The sequence below is a fragment of the Cupressus sempervirens genome, chromosome 4, assembly GCF_028749045.1.
Source record: "Cupressus sempervirens isolate cs-2001-9-10 chromosome 4, ASM2874904v1, whole genome shotgun sequence".
NCBI classification, from domain to species: domain Eukaryota; kingdom Viridiplantae; phylum Streptophyta; class Pinopsida; order Cupressales; family Cupressaceae; genus Cupressus; species Cupressus sempervirens.
In genome coordinates, this window is record NC_143121.1 from 589,452,505 (window position 1) to 589,474,183 (window position 21,679).

The following is a 21,679-nucleotide window of genomic DNA, read 5'->3' on the forward strand; positions in this document are numbered from 1 at the left end:
GGGATAGAGGTAGGACATACTTCAATTATTTAAAAAATTATCATTTCAATATGTTATGATATAATACAATAGGTAGTACATGCAATTTTATAAATGTATTATAAATAGAGAACATGAATTACCTTGATGAAGATATGCCAATCATGTGTTTTCAACCCTAGTCCAAAATCACCTTTCATTGATTTAAGAGTGCTTATATTTGCACTAAATCCTGTGGGAAATTTTGTTTTTTTTATGACTTCTTTTAATGCATCACTTTTTTGCTCCATTAATAACCAAGGAAGGGCACTTGTATTTATGTAGTCTCCAATGCTATTTGATTCAATGAAATCTTTCAGTGTATGATTGGATTCATGAATATCAATATAAATTTTAGCAATTTTTCCTCTATCACTCCTTCCATCCAATATTTTCCATAGTGTCTCGGTTACATTCTTTCCAATATACATAGCATCAATCAAATGCATGATTGGGAGATCCTTGTAGTTCGGTAACCTACTAAATTTAGTAGGATAACATTTTATTCATCTAAGAAGTTGATCATTGATGCCTTGACAACCTTCACAAGCATCAATTACATCATTACTAAATAAAATACAATATCAAAATATAAATTTTAAACTTCAAACTACAAACTCGACATTACCCCAATAATTTAGTCGATCATATTCCAACTTCCATAGATGAGGTGTCATTCTTCATAGCCTTGATGTTGTCTCTTCTTTCCTACTAAAAAGATGTTTTTCAATAATTCAATACTTATGATTATTGTAGAGAAAGTGTCTAAACTCATTGAAAACCTACTTTCCTAAACTTCATGAATGATGGGATTTCATCTTTAGACCACATACTAGATATGTGAATTTTCCCTTTGTCTGAAAACCTAAAAGATCATGTACAATTATCATGCATAACTTAAGCATACAAAAATAATGTGTAAGCACTATAATAAACCTAAAATATGTGACCTTAACAATCTAACATACTATAGAAATGAGCTAGCCTAGGGGCATCATGCATTGTCCATACAAGCATGGCATGCAATTAAAATTGTCTTTCTCCTATTGATCTAGAGATGTCATACATAGTGAACTCATTCAATAACTTCAATGACTCGTCAATAAGGAGCTCAATATAAATGTTCATATCTTTAAATTTGTACTTACCTAGTAATTGAATGCATAGAAACATTACATAATTATTATGATCATTTTCATGCACTATTTATAAATTGATTTATATAATTATTAAATAAAAAAATAGTTGGTACAATAATTGACAATATTATGTGCTCCCTCTTTATGGACATCCAAGGAATAATGTTATTGTTAATAACAAAAGCAAGCCACACTGAGTAAACATATCTCATATCTCCAAATGGATTGAAACCATCTGCGACCATTGAAAGCTTGATATTATGAGGTTCTTCTTCAAAGTGTGGCCATGTTTCTTCTATCTCTTTAAATGTAGAACCATCTGTAGGCATTCTCATAATGTCAACTTGACTTCTATTGCATACATGGTAATCCATAAATTGTGTCAAGCTAGTGCACTTGAATAATCATTGAAGACATGGAATAATGGGAATGTACCAAAGAACCTTGTGAGGCACTTTTTTTTGTTATTTGATTTGAAGAATATCCACTAATATGATAATCAAGGTGTTCTATTATGTTTTCGTTTTACAATGCATACCCCACTTTGAGTCACAAAATGGGGACCCCCTAGTTAAAAAATTTCCTATGAGGCATCTAGTCTGAATCCTCAGTCATTTTGGACCCTCCCTTGGGTCTAGGTCAAACCTTAGCCTCTAATTGGGTACGATAGGGAAATCAGGTAAAGAACAAATGTCAAGTTTAAGACTTCATGTGCTTAAAGTGCATAGATGTGCACTTCACCCCTACTCTAGGTATGCACACATGTACATGTGTGCGCTCATAAAGGTACACACCTTCATAAGGTGTGCTCCTATGGAGGTGTGCACTCTAGTCCCCTCCTCCACACTTGCATAATACCATAATATGTAGTTGTGCAGTTGCACACATGGGCACCATGCACACCTTGTCAAGGTGTGCATGTGCACTAGTTTGCAGCTACAAATTTTATTATATCCAAGGAAAATTTGTGCACCTAGTGCACTTTCCATGGTGTGCTAGTGCACAAAACTAGCTTTTGGCGAGGGGGGAGGGGGGAATCCATTGTCTTATTTGTTTTGACTAGTTTTGACCCAATTTTTGACAGTATGAGTCTTGTGGAGTCCTCTTTTGCATTTTTCAACATGAGATAACTAATGTTTTATTCTTTGTGCATATAAAAAAGCATCCTTAAATTGTAGGGGTCATAACTTTTGACCTAGAGCTCAGAATTCAAAACCGTTTACACCGTTGGACCAATGAAAGTTTCAACTTGAAATTTTGAGTAGAAGACCTCCAAAAAATCCAATTAAAAAATTCTTAATAAATCTTGTTAAAAAAATATGAAAAAGTTTCAAACATTTGATTTTTTGGGATAATCTAGATCACCTAGTCTTTGATGGAGAAGGATTGGGTAGTCGAAGAGAAGAAAAAATCAAGGAATAGACTTCATAGTGAATGAATTGTGCATAACATGAAGGTTTGGTGCATAACATTTATGTGCATAGTGTTGGAAATAATCAAGACTAGCTAGGTTACTGAGAGGGGAGGGGTGAATCAATAACCTCAAAACTTTTGACAAATTCAACACTAAATAACATAATCCAATTATCATTAATAGATCTAATCTACTATATGATGAGAAACTAAAAGCATATAACACTTTGAACACAATATTTGGTGACCCAGAAACCTTCCAAATAGAAAGTAAAATTGGGGTGGGAATGATACTCACAAAACTTCAATACTATAGTATAAAGTTGGCCTGTTAAGGCTTACAATGATCACGTCTAATGATCTGCCCTATTAGGAGCAATTAGGACTACTAGGTCCAACTTTTTAGAAGTTTTACAAACATACAAAGAAGTATGCACTCTATAAAGAGATTTATAGAAAAGAATGTTAAGTCTACCCTATTAAAGGATTTCAAGTTGATTCACCTATTAGGATGAAACAATAGATCTCTTACTTACAATTGAATTGCTGATTGAGATCCTTGAAATACTAATCACCTCTTTGTGATAAATGTAACTCTGTTGCTCCTGATATGGCCTTGCAATACACTTTTCTCTACTATTGATTCACATTCACATGCTTTTCATTTCATTTGCATTCTCTTACATCAAAAAAAATACACTTGGGTATGATACAATACATTACATATATACCAACCCAATTCACATAATTACAAGCTTGGCCAATACACAAGTTAACACCAATATTACAAAGTTGGCCTAAATGTAGAAACTCGGGTTCTAAAAACTAACTTGGTGACTTTCTAATACATGGCATCCACTGTCATTACTTGGGATTTTCATGCACTCAGTAGAAGTGGAGGCTCAGTCCATATTGATCACTTCAACATAGTTTTGAACTCAGTATACAGTGGTGACTTAGTAGATACAATGTCACTCGATAGAAACTGAATTCCACATTTACCATGCCTGCACTTGGAGCAATAAAAAAATTAATTTATTGTAGCTGGTACTAATTTTGTATGTAGCTCTTATTGTATATAGATTTTGCATGCTAGAAAAGAGAGTTTTCATGTTCCTATCTTTGATATGGCAGTCTCAGGGTTTGCAAAGGGTATATACTCTTACACCAAAAGAAGCCTCTTTCTTTTACTAAAGGAATCCCCAAATATTAGATGTCAGAGATGATTCAAGTTTTGTCATTTATGATCCTTCCTAGGGCTATTATTTGGACTATGTTTTTGGATATTCTTGTGTTTTGCTCATAACTTGAAGCTTTGTTGAGCAACTATGTTTTTGCAGTTTCCTAAATTTTGTGTTAAAATGTCTATTCTTATAACTTTATATGTTATGCCCATATGTTATGTGAAACTATATATTTGTAGCTTAAAATTGAATACCTAATAAATTAATTTTTATTCCATTCAAACCTTTGAACAACCAATAAAGAACAATTTTGATTTTAATCAAGCCATTTAATAGTTCCAAGAATTATTTTTAGAGCCATCCCAAAAAAAATCTAAGGTTGTGCTATGCTATAATACAAGACCCAACAAACCAAAATTTTCATATTTCTACCACTTAGCAATATCACTTGAAAGGGCCAAAGTTTTAATCCCAAGAAAGTCTTTCAATTGAACAATGAAGGAAGCAACTCAAACCTATCAAATGTCTACAATGGAAACTCAAACTATAAACCATATAATAAATTTCATATAAATATAAATTCCTTTTAAATGTGGACACCAAATCTCCAATGGCAACTCAAAATGCAAACATAAACAACCATATGGGGAATTGACTAATGGAAAATACCACTTCTAACCTCAAATTGCTCTCATGCATGCATAGCACATCCAACCAACTCCTCAAGCCAAAAAAAGAAAATGTGATGCCATTATTTTTCTTTTTTTCTATTGATCCCAATTTTCTTAGAATTTTGACTAAATTGGGAAACCCTAATTTGGTCAAATTTTTCACCAAATTGAGCCAAAAAAAAAGAAAGACTGAATAGGCCAATATGTTCTTTGGTTAAAAATTTAGGTCAAAAAATTTGTGGAAATGTACTATGTAGGTTCTCTTGTTATTACATTCGATCAAATCGTCTTCATCAATCAAACAAAAGATAACATTCAGACCAAACATGCAATTGTCTCACCAACAAGTAGCAAGTTTGACATCATTGACAATATAATAATTTTTTCCAATTTCCATACAAACAATCTTGTTTTCAAAAATTTCCCTCTTTGGCATTGATGGCAAACCAATACCAACAAAAATACCAAAAAGACTTGTATACATGTTCTTTGTCTATATGAATGTGTCCCTCCTCTGTGTAGGGTAATATATCTTTACAATCTCCATCTTTCATATCTCCCTCATAATTCTTCACTGGTCTCTTTCTTACTATGTCCCTCTAACTTTCTAACTTTCTATGATTACTCCCTCTAAAGTAATTCTTCATCTTTTTTATACTCAGATATCTATCATTCTCTGTACTTATATCTCCCTCAAGCGTATATCTCCCTCTTTCTCACTTTGAATGGTATTATTCTAAATATCTCCCTCTTTGACAATAATATGATGCAAGGAACACCTTTTGAAAACTTATTTTGCAATTAAAACTCAAGAGACTTATGTTGGAATTAAAATAGGAAAGGTAAACTTCTGAGAGGGGGGGTGAATCAATAGTTTAAACTTGGACCCATAAAAACTTTCACTACACATCCATCTCATACATTCAATGAGTAAACTGAAATAACATGTAAAGCATATACATCTAAATCATGTAAACACATAAGAAATCATACACATATGACACAATATATAATTACCCAGAAATCCTCCAATGAGAAGGTAAAACTGGGGTGGGGATGACACCCACAAATCTTCACTACTACAGTAATAATGTTTATCCAATGAAGGTTACAATGTTTTGACCATAAAACATGATCTAACATGTGAAAGGTGTATCCTATTAAAGGCTTACAAATATTATTAGGTCTCACCTTGTTAGAGGATTTCAACACCCTGTTAGAAGTGTGCCTTGCTAAAGGAATTTAACTTACAACTAAGTAAGCACCTCATTAAAGGATTTCATACAACATGTTTGGACTACTTTGTTAAGAGATTTTGATTGAAATCACCTGTTAGAATATCTTAGCTTTGATCTTGTGTTTAGCAATGCTTTCTTGATAACAAATCACCTCTAAACAATGTCTTCTTGATCCTTCTCAATCAGATGTCTCTTTGTTGTATCATTTTCCTTTCCTCTATTCTACTCTAACTAATTCTACAATGTTGTTTCACTTCATAATTTCTAAGTCACCATGAATGCTTTGTTTGAGCATGAAAACTTCTCTCTTCACTCCTTCAATTCCTTATACACACACTTATTCACTCTCTAAAGAGTTTAGGGTTTGTCCTCCTTAAGAAGACTTAGTGACTTAGGGTTGGATGTGAATCTATGACTAAGATTCATCCATTTTTCCAGTTAATCCTTCCCATTTTCTAATTGGCTACATGTAATTGCATAGGGAATCCAACTAGAGATTTGTACTTATCTCAAAATATTGAAATTCAATCTTAAGTCAGCTCAAAAATGGTTTACATAGTTGTTTGTGCCTTTACAAACAAATATGTCAAGACTGTCTTACTCGACATCCACTATTACTCAACTCTTGTGTCACTCAACATATACTATCTACTCAACACTTGATTGACTCAACACATGAGTGGATCGGCACTCACTATGACTTGGCATGGTCTAATATATGTTGTGCTCAGTATGTACTACTAGTTTGGCATGAATTAAGTAAATAACTTAAGGGTTTTGATGCTCACTTGTCAAAACCAATCTGAGATGAACAATCTCCCCCTTTGACATGAGTGTCAAAAATACTTGAATATACTTTAATATCCTTGATCTCACGAGCATAACATATCTTAACTCATTTAATATACAAAACTTCAAAATGTCAAAATTTTGTAATCACTTAGATACCTTGAAATTTGATAACTCTCCCTAAGTTGATATGTATTTTTTGTATCCAAAATTATGTGCTCCTACTGAGTAAATGTGTCTCTGTGTCTCTACTGATACACTTTGACTTCATGCTCTATTTTGTTGATACTCTTTCATCTAATACTTCTGATATGTTTTGATGCTTGCTCTCCCTTAGTTGATTCTAGATTTTCTTTGTTCCTCTTATTTCTTACTCTCCTTTTATCTCCCCAAAATTCTTCTTTCATTCTCCCCCTTTGCTCTATTTCTCCCCCAAAAATATGTCTCCCCCTTTTTGACACTAATGTCAAAGGGCTATACACTTATTGTGTGTTTGTCTAGAAAATATTTATGGACATCCAATATCATCTTAAGAGTTGCATCCCAGTTCTCACATGCTATATCCAATGACTTGATTTGGATTGCTAGGTCAGTAGCAAGGTGGACTAGACCATCTAAGGTAAAAAGATTTGGGTCTTTTTTCATTAGGGTTTTGGCATAGCCTAGCTCCTTGTGCAAAATTTTCATATCAGGGGTGAGAGTTACTTGGATGCTAGTCAGTTTGGCCCTTATGTTGGCCTCGTCTACTATCAATAAAACTAACTAAATCTATTTTCGAAGCAATGTCCTAAAATGCTTCTCACTCTGAGCTAGATTCATTGGTAGTTTTTCATTTGATGTAGTAATTTGGCTCTCTAGACTCAAAATGTGACTTCTAGTCTCTTGGGTGAAGAGTGAGGGATTGCACACTTTGGTGTACAATGAGAATATGTTCTCAACTACCTTCTTCACATCCTCAACCTTAGTTGCCAATGCAAGTTGTGTTAGATCTTTATCACTTGATATTGTCTCATTCACTTTGTTTTGGAACTTCTTTTCTGACCATTCTAACAATTTTGCATTAGTATCTAGGTCTTCATTACTGACCTTCTCCACTATATCTTTTAGTTTTTCCATTAGTGTCTTGGTCTCATTTGGAGTTGGCAAACTAAATGCATTTAAAAAGATGTCTTTCATATCTTGTAGTACCTACTTTTTCTTGTGCTCCCTTCTAAGCACTACTGATGCTTTTTCCTTGATATGGCTTGTTGCAATATGCCCATTTGTTCTATAGTCATGGTGTCATAATCATATTTGGGAAAAATCATATCTTCATCAAGGCTCACATCTCAAAATTGAATTATTTCTTTAGCCTTTGATGAACTCAGGCTTGACACTAAGATTTGTAGTGGTGTAGCATTTGTGCTTGGCTTTTGAAGAGTATGATTTGATGGAGTGCCAGATACTAATAAGGTTACTAGGGCTTGGATGGTAGTTTACTCCTTTATTTGTGGCATCATCTCACTCTCTTCAAGCTTTCCTTTTTTTACCACAATGACTTGACTTGTACCTTTTCCTTGTGTTGTAGGTGCAAATAAGTCTATCTGACCTATTCTATAGTAGCAACTTGTGTTTCCACTCTACTGTTCTCTACAATATCAATCTTGGCAATTCTATCAACCTTGTTAGATGTATCTTTTGGCATTTGGACCAAAGGTTGTACATTAGTGACTCAAGGAATAATAGAAGGTGGTTCTTATGGATTCTCCTTTTACCTTGCAACATAAGTCAATGAGTTTTGTAGCTCATCCACACTTAACAAAATAGGATTATCACAAAGTTTGGCTTGCAGTGTAGACTAATCTAATATCTTCTCCAAATCATCTTCAATAAGGGGATTGATGTTCTGAGCTAATAGATCAAAAACATCCTCCACAATTATTGTTTTAGTAGTCTCACTTGTGACATGTGGAGTACTGACACTTGGAAATTGTGTGTCTTAAACACTTTGTTCTTCTAGCTACTCTGGCTCAGATGTTGCCTTGTCATCTACTTGCATTTCTATTCCTTCTCAAACAATGTTAGCTTTTTCATAATCTTCTTCATCATCTATCACTTCAATGGGTACTTGTTCTCCTTCCTTAACTATAGTCAACCCATAAGTGAACTTTCACATCTGTGTGGACTTCTTAACAACATCCTCAATATTGTTTTGCAAGATGCTAAAGGCTCTATATTTAGGTGTGAACCTAACATCATATTTCTTTATAGCCTTAGTAATCTATTCCTTAGTTGGTTCAGACATCACTTGGGCTAGAGATGTTTCTCTAATTTGTTTCTCGAAGTCTACAAAATAGTGCCATTTCTGATCAACTCTATCATATAGACTCTTAGGCATTGAGTTGGCAATCTCTAGTGTAGTTGTCTTGAATTTTTCCATCATGGAAAAGATGGCTTCCTCCACTTGATTTTTATCTACTTTACCCAAATTATCAAAATATATATGTGCAAATCATAATAGGTCTACACTATTCTTAACATTTTTACATAAATTTTCAAGATCTAAAAGAGGATTATGACTCACCACCTTAAATTGGTTGTTGTCATCTAATTTTCTTTTCTCTTCATTAGAATCTACTTGTGCCACATACTTTCTTCTTGGCCTTTTGTGCTCTTGGCCTTCTTGTTTTTCTTGTTTTGTCTTTTCCTTGGCCTTTTGGGCTATTGCACATATACTAACTCTTGTAGTAGATGCAGTAGGCTTGGGCTAACTTGGCTTAGCTACCTTCTTGGATTTAGTCACTAGTTGAGTTTTAGCCTTCCTCATCTTTGGCTTGACAGGAGTACGTGCTTCCTCAACTTGTTTTCCCTCAGTACCTTCAATCTCCTCCTCTTCTTAGTCTTCTCCCATACCTTCAGTCAATGCAAGTGGTGCTTGTTCTTGGGTTTCATCTTCCTCTTCATCATCTTCTTCTTCTTCTTCCTCCTCCTCTACACCCTCTCCAAACTTAGCTTTTAGTTTCTTCTCTATCTTCTCCTTTTTCTTCATGGCAGAGGCAGTCTTCAATTCCATGGTAATTTTGGACTTTACCATCTCATAATTTCCAAATACCTTTGTAGTTTTATCTACCTCTTCTACTAGTAAAGCTATGCCAAATGAGGAAAATGTGTTTTCGTTTTCCATCCCAAAGTTCCAAATGAGGAAAATGTGGTTTTCACATAAAAGAATATACAAATCAATATAGAACCAAATTTACATTGCAATCTTTGTCTTTCTAATTGCTCCAAGGTTCTCCATCAATTGTTGCAATTATAACTCTACTAGATCATATGTGTGATCTTTCTTTACAATTTTGTATCACATATCCATAGCTATATAAGACACACTATTCAATCTACTAGATTGGTAAAACTTGTGTGAAATCACCCTTACAGCAAAGTTTATTAGAGGATTAGTGATTGTGTCAATTTTCATGCCTCTCTTGTTCTAGACAACTCTAGTATTTTTCTCAATCACTTCCTTCAAATCACTTCTCAGTGTCTTAGGCTAATCTAGGGTTGGGTAATGTCATGCTCAAAATCTTATGAAAAAACACAACTACAATTTTTTATTTTTTTTCTTAAATATTAATAGTAATCACTAAGTGGTCTAACTACTAAGATGACAAAAGATATTGTTTATAATTCTTGATTCTTGAGGTTGTACAATTTGGTCACAAGTGTTCAAGGTTTAATATTCAATACTACCCTATCATTCAAGGTGATAGTAATTAGGTGAAGTTAAGGTACATATGAGAAGTTTTTTCTTACTTCTAGGCCAAACATACAAATGTATTCAATAATATTTGAGTATGATGTCAAGTTGTTAGTGGGGGCATAGTTTGTTAGTTCAAAAAAACATAATGCATGTGATACAGGTTGATGAGGTTTACTGATTAAACTAATATGTCATGGTTTACTTGCACACTATTAGTACAAGGAAGTAGTTAGGGGTTGATTATATTGTAGAATGCCTGATTTCCTAGGTTAACTTTTGAAAGATTATGTTCATATCAACTTACAACTATTTTAGTCATAAAATGTTGTAGAGAGTCTAATTCATTAAGATAATTTAAAAGGCATTAAACCATGGCTATAAAACTATAATTCCCTAAGAGTCCTTATGACATTTTCTTAATATACAACAAATTTACTATAATAATAATCAATTAAACTCCCAAAGGAACTAAACATATAAGAAGAGATTACATTACACTACTTAACCATTAACTTATATATATATATATATATATATATATATATATATATATATATATATATATATATATATATATATATATATATATATATATATATATATATATATATAACTATAACTATTCTTAATTATGATCAATGAATTTTAACTTTGATTTACCTATATTTCTCAAAAAAAACATATAGACAGAAAGTAAATAGAAGTGACCTTATCAACACTATCTTAACTAATATCTTTCAATGAAGAATGCTTTCTACTTGATCTATAGTACATTAAACTAAATTACATTTACAAATCATTATATCTTATTGACTAAGGCTATCTAACATTTAAAATCCCTAAATTCAACTAACCATGTTCATCATATCAACTTACTAATTATATTTCAATGTAGCCAGAGAAAAATTAATTTATGTTAACTTCCAACTAATCCCAACTAACATATTTTAACTACAATAATACTAACCCACCCAATTGATTATAAATCTATTAAATATTCTACCACATACACAGGTTTATCCATCCACTAAACAACATTTCCAATCCTACCTTAACACCTGTTCTAATCCCATATATTATTATATTACTTTTTATATACACTAAATATATATAATATATACCAACTAAATAATATATTACTACTAAACTAATCTAAGAAGCACCCTACTCATCCTAACACCAAGGTTCATACTATCAACTAGTGCCAACATTAATAACTATTCTATCGTAAGGTCCCTCCTCGCATGTACTTATTAAATATGAGTTTCTCTGTTGAATCTATTATAGGAGATTTGAATAGATATGAAGTAATGTTTTATGTTGTGAATGTCCTAATAAAATTGAGAGTAGTTGATACATCCATGTTTTAATACTCAGTGATTCGAGAACTACTACATTATCTCGACTGTTCAAACATTGAAATTTTGCTAACAATGGTATGAGGTATTTTCACCTGATGATAAGAGTGTTGATTTTGGTACCTCGATGATTAGGTTTTGTGCTTTTAGATAGTTCAATATTCCTTAATTGGTGATGTTTATCATGTTAGGTATATGCATGTCTAATGATGATTATTCTAGTATTTTAATCTAAATTAATAAATAAGTTATGTTATATTGATTATGTGATTACTGATGATTAAATGTGAGTAGAAATGAATTAAATAGTTAATTATATGAAAGGTTCATGTTTTGATTTATGTAACTATCCAAATAAGTTTTGAATATATGTATTGTTAGGATAAACCATGAACAGAAATGAAAACTACATGCAAATATAACCAATAACAAAAAAATAATAGATCACACAGAAATGAACACAAGGCACCAAGATTTAACATGGTTCACCCAATCCCTGGGCTACGTCCACCAAACAGCAAGTCCGATCTTATTACAATCCAGTGATTACAACCTGATTACAATCTGTAATCCCTTACAGCTCAATACCGCCGCAAGAACCAATTTCACATCACAACATAATGAAAATTACCTAACCCTAAACCCTTTTATACAAGTATTAAACTACTGTAGGGTTATAACATGTCAGCCATATGTCGGCCACAATATGTCAGCTACCATGTACAATATTTTCCTAATTAGTCATCATAATCTAACAATCTCCCACTTGGGGACTAATCAAGCTCCACACTAAACAACAATCTCCCACTTGGAGACTGATCCTATAGCAATACCACTACCACATGGGGCTCCCACTAGATCAAACCACCCTAGATTCTGTTGTTCTCTTATTCATGTTTAGTCTAAAAGACCAACTGAAGCTGAAGAGGAGTTCAGCTTCTCTCGTGTTACAACCTTTGTCAATATATCTGTTGGATTGTCATTGGTATGTATCTTCTCCATCTTTAACTATCCATCCTCCAAAACTGACTAAATGAAATGGTACCGCAACTGTATGTGTTTGGTCTTAGAATGCAGAGTTAAATTCTTTACAAGATGAATGGCACTCTGACTATTGTTGAACAAATAATTATCCTTCTGAGGATGTTCCAATTCTTCCAAGAAGAACTGAATCATATCATCTCCTTGGTTGCCTCTGTAGCAGCAACATACTCTGCCTCTGTAGTGGATAGAGCATTAATCTTTTGTAACCTAGAAACCTATCTCATGGCTGCCCCACCAACAATAAAGACATAACCTGTAGTACTTCGCCTGGTATCAATATCTCCAGCCAAATCTGAGCCAACATAGCTCTGTAAATTAGTCGTAGAGCCCCCAAAGTGTAAACACTTATTGGATGTTCCTCTCAAATATCTGAGAATCCATTTGATAGCATTCCAATGCTCAAATCTTGGATGACTCATATACCTGCTAACAACTCCCATTGCATGTGCAATATCTAGCCTAGTGCATACCATAGCATACATCAAGCTTCCTACAACTGAAGCATAGGGTACCTTGGACATCTTATCCTCCTCTTCCTATGTCTTGGGACACATCTCCTTAGTCAATTTCAAATGACCGGGTAAAGTTGTGCTGACAGCTTTAGCATTCTCCATAAAGAAACGTTGCAACACCTTCTCAACATAATCAGCTTGAGATAGCATCAATCCTTTGTTCTTCCTATCTCTGCAAATCTTCATACCAAGGATTTGTTTTGTTGCCCCCAAATCCTTCATAGCAAATGCATGTGCTAACTGGAATTTTAGCCCCTTAATATGATCCATGTTAGACCCAGCTATAAGCATGTCATCAACATATAAACATAAAATAATGTAACTATCATCATCCAACCTCTTAAAATAAACACAGTAATCTGAATGACACCTATTATATCTATGCTCATGCATAAAACTGTCAAATTTCAGATACCATTGCCAAGGTGCTTGCTTCAAGCCATATAAACTTTTCTTCAATTTGCACACTAAGTTCTCCTTACCTTTGACCTCAAATCCCTGTGGCTGGGTCATATATATATTTCTTCATCCAAATCACCATGAAGAAAGGTTCTTTTAACATCCAACTGCTCTAAATGCAAATCTTCAGTAGCCACAAGACTTAAAACACTACAGATAGAAGTCATTTTAACAACAGGAGAAAATATCTCATCAAAATCAATTCTCTTTTTTTGTGCAAATCCTTTTACAACTAACCTGGCCTTAAATCTTTTCTTACCTCCTTCCTCTTCTTTCAACCTGTAAACCCACTTATTTTGTAAAGCCTTTTTACCTACAGGCAACTTGCACAAATCTCGTGTCTTATTTTTCAGCAAAGAGTCCATTTCATCTTTCATTGCAGACTCTTACTAAATCTTAGTGTCCACCTATACAGCTTCATCATAACTTTCAGGTTCACCAGCATCAGTAAGTAAAATAGAATACCAAGAAGGAGAAAAATTTTGTGGAGGTCTAATTTGCCTCATTGACCGTCTAACATTCACTGGTGTGTGTGGTATTTCTTGTTGCAGTTGTTGCACATCATGAGGAATGGTTGGAACATCAGCTTTTGGAGTATCATCCAACACTATATAATCATCTTCTTTCTTCTCATGTTGTTGCAACAAATCTTTGTACAACACTTTCTCATTGAATATGACATCCCGACTTCTGACAATTTTAAGATTTTAAAAATTCCAAAGCCTATAACCAAATTCATTAATGCCATATCCAACAAAGACACATTTCTTTGATTTAGCTTCTAGCTTGGTTCTATTTTCAGAGTCTATATGAGCAAAAGCTTCACAACTAAAGGTCTTAAGAAAAGAATAACTCACCTTCTTACCAGTCCATGCTTCCTCTGGAATACCACAGCCCAAAGGAGTAGAGGGACCTCTATTAATCAAATATACTGCAGTATTGATAGCCTCCACCCACATGTGTAAGGGCAACCCAACATGCAACCTCATGCTCCTTGCGCACTCCATTATAGTCCTATTCATGTGTTCAGCCACTCCATTTTCCTGTGGAGTCCTTGGAACAGTTTTCTATCTACAAATACCATTAGTGGAGCAATAATCTTCAAATTCATGACTGCAATACTCACCACCATTATCAAATCTGAGACATTTTAATTTCTTACCAGTCTCATTTTCAACCAAGCATTTTCATTTCTTAAAAGTTTGAAATACATCAGATTTCTGTCTAAGGAAATAAACCCATACTTTTCTAGCTACGTCATCAATAAATGTAACATAATAATGAGAGCCACCAAGGGAAGATACCTGAGCTGGTCCCCATACATCTGTATGCACAAGCTTTAATTTCTCCTTTTTGTTTTCCTTCCCAGTCTTTACAAAACTCACTCTATTTTATTTTTCATACACACAAATTTCACAGAAATCCATATTAACACATTTCAGACCTGGTAAAACTTTCTTTGAATGAAGTACTTTCATACCTTTCTCACTCATGTGCCCAAGTCTATTGTGCCACAGCACTGTATCAGAATCTACAATAGTTATTTGTTCTCCCTGCTCAACCACAACAATTGTTCCTGAACATTCATTTTTCTCTAAAACAATCAAAGTAGTAGGAACCATATGACCTGTACAAAGATATAAGGTTCCTACTTTCACACCTTTTGCTACTACAAGGGAGCCTTTTGAAACCTTACAATTTTTATCATTAAAAGTAACTACACAACCCTCATCACCGAGTTGCCCGGCTAAAATTAAACTTCTACTCAGCCTTGGAACATGTGTTACCTCATGTAGTAGCCAATGATTCCCATTCTGCAACTTAATCTTAATTTTTCCCTTTCCAACAATCTGACAGGGTTCATTATCCCCCAAATAAACAAGCTCAAAATCCCCTTGGACATAATCAATGAAATAACCTCTATGAGTTGTAGCATGAAATGAAACACCAGAATCTAAAACCCATGAATCATCAACACTCTCTAAAGACAAAAGCAAAGCATCCTCTTAGGATTTGTTAGTTACCACATTTGCCTCCTTGTCTCCTTCTAATTTATCTCCTTCATTTTTCTTTCGATTCCAGCAATCTTTCTTTTTGTGCCTTGGTTTCCTACAGTAATAGCAATCATTTGGTCCTCTCGATTGAGACCTCCTCCCCATTGACTTTCCTCTTGATTTTCCACGATTTTCAAAGTTACTTCCTCTTTCAGTCGTTCTACCCCTTCTTTGTGCATTCAAAGCACTTCCTGATGTAGATCCACCTGAGGATTTCCTACGAGTTTCCTCACTCAAAACAACACTGATCACATTATCATATTTTAGGGTACTAGATCCAGGAATAGAATTACTCACCGCCATTACCAAGCCATTCCAGCTTTCAAGCAAAGAACACAAAATTAAGAGAGCCCTAATTTCTTCATCAAATTTGATACCCATAGAAGATAACTGACTAGTAATAGTATTAAACTCATTTAAATGATCTGCAAAAGATCCACCTTCTACCATTTTTATATTAAATAAACACTTCATGAGAAATACCTTGTTTGAAGCGGAGGGCTTTTCATACAGTGTCGCTAGGGTTTTGATCAAATCTTCTGTCATCTTTGCTTTTGTAATATTAAATGTCACTGATGGTGCCAAGCATAACCGAATGCTTTCGAGTACCTTTCTATCCAAAAGATCCCATTCAACCTCTAACATAGTTCCTTGATTCTTGGCTTTGCCTTCCAACGGCTTCAAAAAATCCTCCTGATATAGATAGTCTTCCATTTGCATCTTCCATAACTGAAAGTTCTGCCCATTAAACCTATCAACCCTCAGCTTACCCTCATCTACCATTGCTCCCACTCAACCATGAGACTCCCACTTAACCATGAGACTTTCCTGCAGAGGATAACTAAAAGACAACTAAGCTCTGATACCACTTGTTAGGATAAACAACGGACAGAAATAAAAACTACATGCAAATATAACCAATAACAGAAAAATAATAGATCACACAGAAATGAACACAAGGCATCAAGATTTAACGTGGTTCACCCAATCCCTAAGCTACGTCCACCAAATAGCAAGTTCAATCTTATAACAATTCAATGATTACAACCTGATTACAATCTATAATCCCTTACAACTCAATACCACTGCAAGAACCAATTTTGCATCACAACATAATGAAAAATACCCAACCCTAAACCCTTTTATACAAGTATTAAACCGCTTTAGGGTTATAACATGTCGGCCATATGTTGGCCACAATATGTCAGCTACCATGTACAGTATTTTCCTAATCAGTCACCATAATCTAACATGTATGTGATATTCTTGAGCTACTGATGTGTGCAATGAGTATGCAAGATATTTTAGCTGAGAAAATCTAATGGAGAAATGAAACTGGACCTTATGTACCATTGTGAAAACTAGGGTTGAATCCAACAAAAGATGCAAACCCTGTTGTTCGTATTTTACTTGTATCGTGAGATGTATGAAAGTATCATTCTATAGTCAATAAGTATTAATATTTTGTAACAGTGATTTTTCAATGCCGCTTGACACTCGTAAATTGTATATGCATTCCAGCATGATAGTTAGGGTTAACCGAGTAACCTAAAAATCTAAGTTGGACTAGGTTAGTGACGTTTTTGCTAATTAGTTAGTAATCAAGATTAATTAGCATAATCAAGATTAGTGAGTAATCTCCATTTTTGAAGGTTGTTAGAAAGCCCTAAAAAAATTTCTAGCTTTTGATAGGTCCCTAATTAATCCTAAAGGCCTAAAATCATGAAATCTAAGCACCTAAAAGGTATGGGTATGGGTTGGGGACATTTTTCACCCCCCCTAGCCTCTTTTGTTGACTTTTATGATCACTCAAAAACTCCATTTTTGCTTTATTGCGAAAATTGAATGATTTCATCATGGGTTGGATAACTTTAACACCACCTTAAGGTTAGCTTATGTCTAGTTGAGTTAGAAGACTCTAGAACTTTTTAGGCAAGTGGGGGAGTTATTACTTTTTGGGTGGTTGAGTTTAAGATCTTATTTAGAGGCAATTTTGAGAGGGTTTTGAGTTTTCACCCAACGTCTAGCTTTAGAATGGAATTCAGAATTGAAGGAGAAGGAGAGGAAAGAAAGCTCATCTCAACCTTGTTCATTTGCCATAACCTGATTTTTTAAGGTAGGAATACTTCTCCTCATTTTGTTCATGTTGTGCTTCATGTTTCAGTTTTATTGTTTCTGTATGCTTGTGTGTGTGTTGAGTATGTTGGGAGGGATTGAAACAAGTATTCTTAAATATCTTTCCTTTGTGTTTTACTTTGAATTTTAAAAAAAATTTATGGGTGTATTGGCATTACTCACCCTCGAATAGGGCAGAAAAGGCCATGTACAGGGGAAGGTCTTTAGTTGGACTTTGGCAGTGTAGAGTCTCTTCTTAGGATGAGAAGAGGGAGAGAGGATAGGGTGTTATGGCCCCCTACTCATCAACACAAACCACGTATGAGTTTTGGAATGTAAGATTGGAAGAACAGAAGTTCTTGAGTTTATGGCTCCAAAAGGGAACCTTTTTTGGTGTTGTATCTAACATCTCCTATTGAAAAACTCCACCTTCTCCCTAGTCTAGTTCAATGTCGAACCTATTGTGCAAACTCAGGATGGGAGTAAATGTCTAATTTTGTCTTCATATTATGTTCGATTGACTCTTGGTCAGTTTTTGTTCTCTCCATGATCACCATGATGTATTGCGGAAATTCGTACTGGATCCCTTGTTAATAGCCAAGAAGAAAATTCAAAATGGCTAATGGATTTTTGTTATGTTGGGAGATTTCTCCTTGGGATTGAAATCCTATGTAAAAATGTTATTGTTAACTTATTGTTGAAATGGCAATGATGTCAGGTTTTCTTATTGGTTCTTTCTCGGTGGAGCCTTTGAATCAAGTGGTTCAATAAAAAAAAATGATTGAGTAATACCCTTGCTTATGATATTTTTAGTTTGTTTCAATTTTTTCATATGTTACCTAAAAATTAGATGTAATGATGTTTCACTCTTTTTGTGGCATTTTTATGATTGGTAATCATATTCATTTAATTAGATCAATCCGATAACATTGTGATATATACTAAGCTATGCAATTTTAAGTTTAGAATATGTTGGAAAATTACGTATTGGTTAGTACCTAAATTTTGTAATTATTCATGTGGATGAGGAAGTTAAATAATGCTATTCAAATTCTATGAAATTACATTTAATCCTATGTGACAAATCTAATTAGAAAAAAAAATACACCCCCTTATAAAAAATAAAATGAATTGCATTACAAAAATTAACACTTACAAAAATATGGACTTGAAAATAAAAAACCCCCCAAAAGCAAAAAGAAAAATATGGACTTGAAAAAAAAAACCTCCCAAGAGCAAAAATGCTCTCTTGATTTTGTATGGAAAAAAATGAAATATTCTTTTGTGATTATAGAGAATATTTTCTATTGATTTTTAAAAAAAATTTAAAATAAAAAAAAAAAAAATTTTAAAAATTATATACATATTTTCAGAATATCCTAAATCTCTATCTACTTAACCCATAAGTTGTTTTCTATCTATCTACTCTTACCTAGAAAACTTTATTGACATTAATTCCTATCCTAAGCCCACCTTTATCCCTTTTCCAAGGATGTTGTCACTCCCCTCCATTTCCAATTTTTGAGCGCAAGTATGGCAAAGCAAGTCAACTTAGCATTAATGGAAATTGTAGCACCCTTATCCTTTTACTTTATTTTCAAAACCCCCTTATCTTTTGCCCATGCGAATTTCTTCCTCCAAACTAACTTGGGTCACGCGCAGGTTATATTAAAGTTTTAAAGGCCTTTCATTGGCCAAGCGTACTGCTGGGAGTTATTTATTTAAGAATGCATGGGGAACTTTGGGAAAAGCCAAGATTTTTTCTTGGGTAGTGGGGTAGTTGGGGGTTAAGAAAGTTAGGTTAGTTTAGGATTTGTTGAGGTTAGTTAATTCTTTTTAAAGTTTTAAAATTTAGTTAAAGTTTTATGTTAAGTAATTTAATGTTATATGTTTTTAGATATTAGTTTTATTTTTTTAGTATTTAAATTTAATGTTTTTTAAATATTAGTATTATGTTTAGATGTTAGTAATTTTGAAGTTGGTTAGTAAAGTTAGTAAATAGAGGTTGTTTAAATTAGTATGTTTTTATTTATTTGTTTGTTAATTAGTATATTTTAGTTGTAGTTTAGTGTTAGTTTTTAAATTATAAAGTTTTATAATTTTTTAATTAGTAATGGTTAATTTAGAATTTAGTATTACTAAAATGGTAGTTAGTTAGTATTAGTAAAACTAGTGTTATTTTAGTTTTAGATTTTTTTAAAAAAAATTATTATTAATGAATGTTAGATTTTTTAATAGTGTTAGTTAAAAAGTTAATTAAGTAAAATTTGGTTTTAGTTTATGTGTGTCTTTCGTAATGTTTTGTTTTAAATTAAATTTTAGAAATTTTTCAATTAGATAATGTTCATTGCATTAAAGTTAAATATGGTTTAGATATTTTAAAAGTTGGTAGTATATTTAATGTTAGTAATTATATTAATTTGTAACTTGTAGTTAGTATTATTTTATCTTAAGGTATTTTAGATTTGTAAAAGTTTTAAAGTTGAAAATTGCTAAATGTAGTAAATTGTTGTTAAGTTAGGAGTGTAAATGTTTTAGTTATTTATTTAGATTATTCAATTTTAGTTATATTGTTATTTTTATTATAAATGTTTTATTTTAGGATAGATTGTTAGATTTAAATGTAATTAGTTTAGATTAAGGTTTAAATAAAGTTTATTTAATTGTATGTTAGATCGTTATTTGAATAATTAAAATACATTGTTCATTAATATTTTGCTTAATATATATTTTATTGATTAATGTTAATAGGATTTAAATTAATTGTAAATTATGTTTACTAGTAAGCTTAGTACTATTGTTCTATGGATGTAATATTTCAAGGGTAATTAAAAATAATAGTGTTAGGTCTTTTAATTAATTGAATTTTGTTTGTTAATTTAATTAATTGATTTAACAGTGGAAGCTTAAATTTAACGATTCATTCCTACATAATATTTGTAAACTGAATTGTAATCTTAAAGTATTGATAGGAGATCTTGTATCTATCTTACAGTGTACCTATTACTTTAATTTGTAAATCAAACAAAGAAAACTTCTTCAAAACCCCTTAATGAACTTATTAGTATTACTAATAAATAAATAAAAACTGTTACGTGTGTTTTTTTTGTTGTTTGCTTTTTGGGCATGACATCTATCACTAAGAACAACTTACTAACTAAAGATCACTACTAATTTCTTTAACATTCCCATCCTTCCTGTTGTGGTGTCCACAACACACGCTCCATTCTTCAATAGGAATAGGGACCCCCTACTTTTTTGGACTCTCGGACTCATAGTTCAAGAGTCGGGAGAAGAAATTTTAGTTATGAATTTTAGAGTCCAAATTTTTTTTTTTATAAAAAAAATTAGAAAATAATAATAATAATAAAAAAAATAAAAATGTTATAACATGTGCACGCAAGCCAACTGCATGCCGCGCCTAGGTGTGCCACACATTTGGCATGCAATGGAGGGGGGCTATAAAACCCCTCCCTTCCTTGCTTAGCTCAACATTTCAACTTTTTGGTTTCACGCATCGTAGACTAAAGGTATTGCACCTCATCTTAGCTTGAGCACCCGCGCGCTAACAAAGTCGCGCGCTCTTCCAACGTGCACACTCTTTGTTGCATTGAGCACCCCCACTATGCCCATGCGCTAACAAACGCTGAATGCCTCCACTCCGCGATCGCACCTCTTAAAACCCCACGGCACCGCATGCCCATCTATGTCTCCGCCTCAACATCCATCCACATGTTGACTGCAACATCCATTCGCACCGCCTTCCGTGTACGCCAATTGCAAATGCATGCCACGCACTTCATAAAGCCCCCTGCGCCCGCCAGTAAACCTTGTGCACATAGCACAATGTGCACCCGTGCCCACTCCATTCTACTGCCCACGCGATGCTCATATATCCTCTGTGCCATAAAATTCTACCAAAACCCCCGTGCTCCCCTCCGCCCACGCA

The 21,679-nt window shown here is 33.4% G+C and overlaps 1 pseudogene; it reads right to left on the reverse strand.

The window, feature by feature from the left end:
- Nucleotides 1-21,434, reverse strand: part of LOC149562578 (floricaula/leafy-like protein pseudogene) — a 55,330-nt pseudogene extending 33,896 nt beyond the window's left edge.
- Nucleotides 21,435-21,679: the final 245 nt, after the last annotated feature.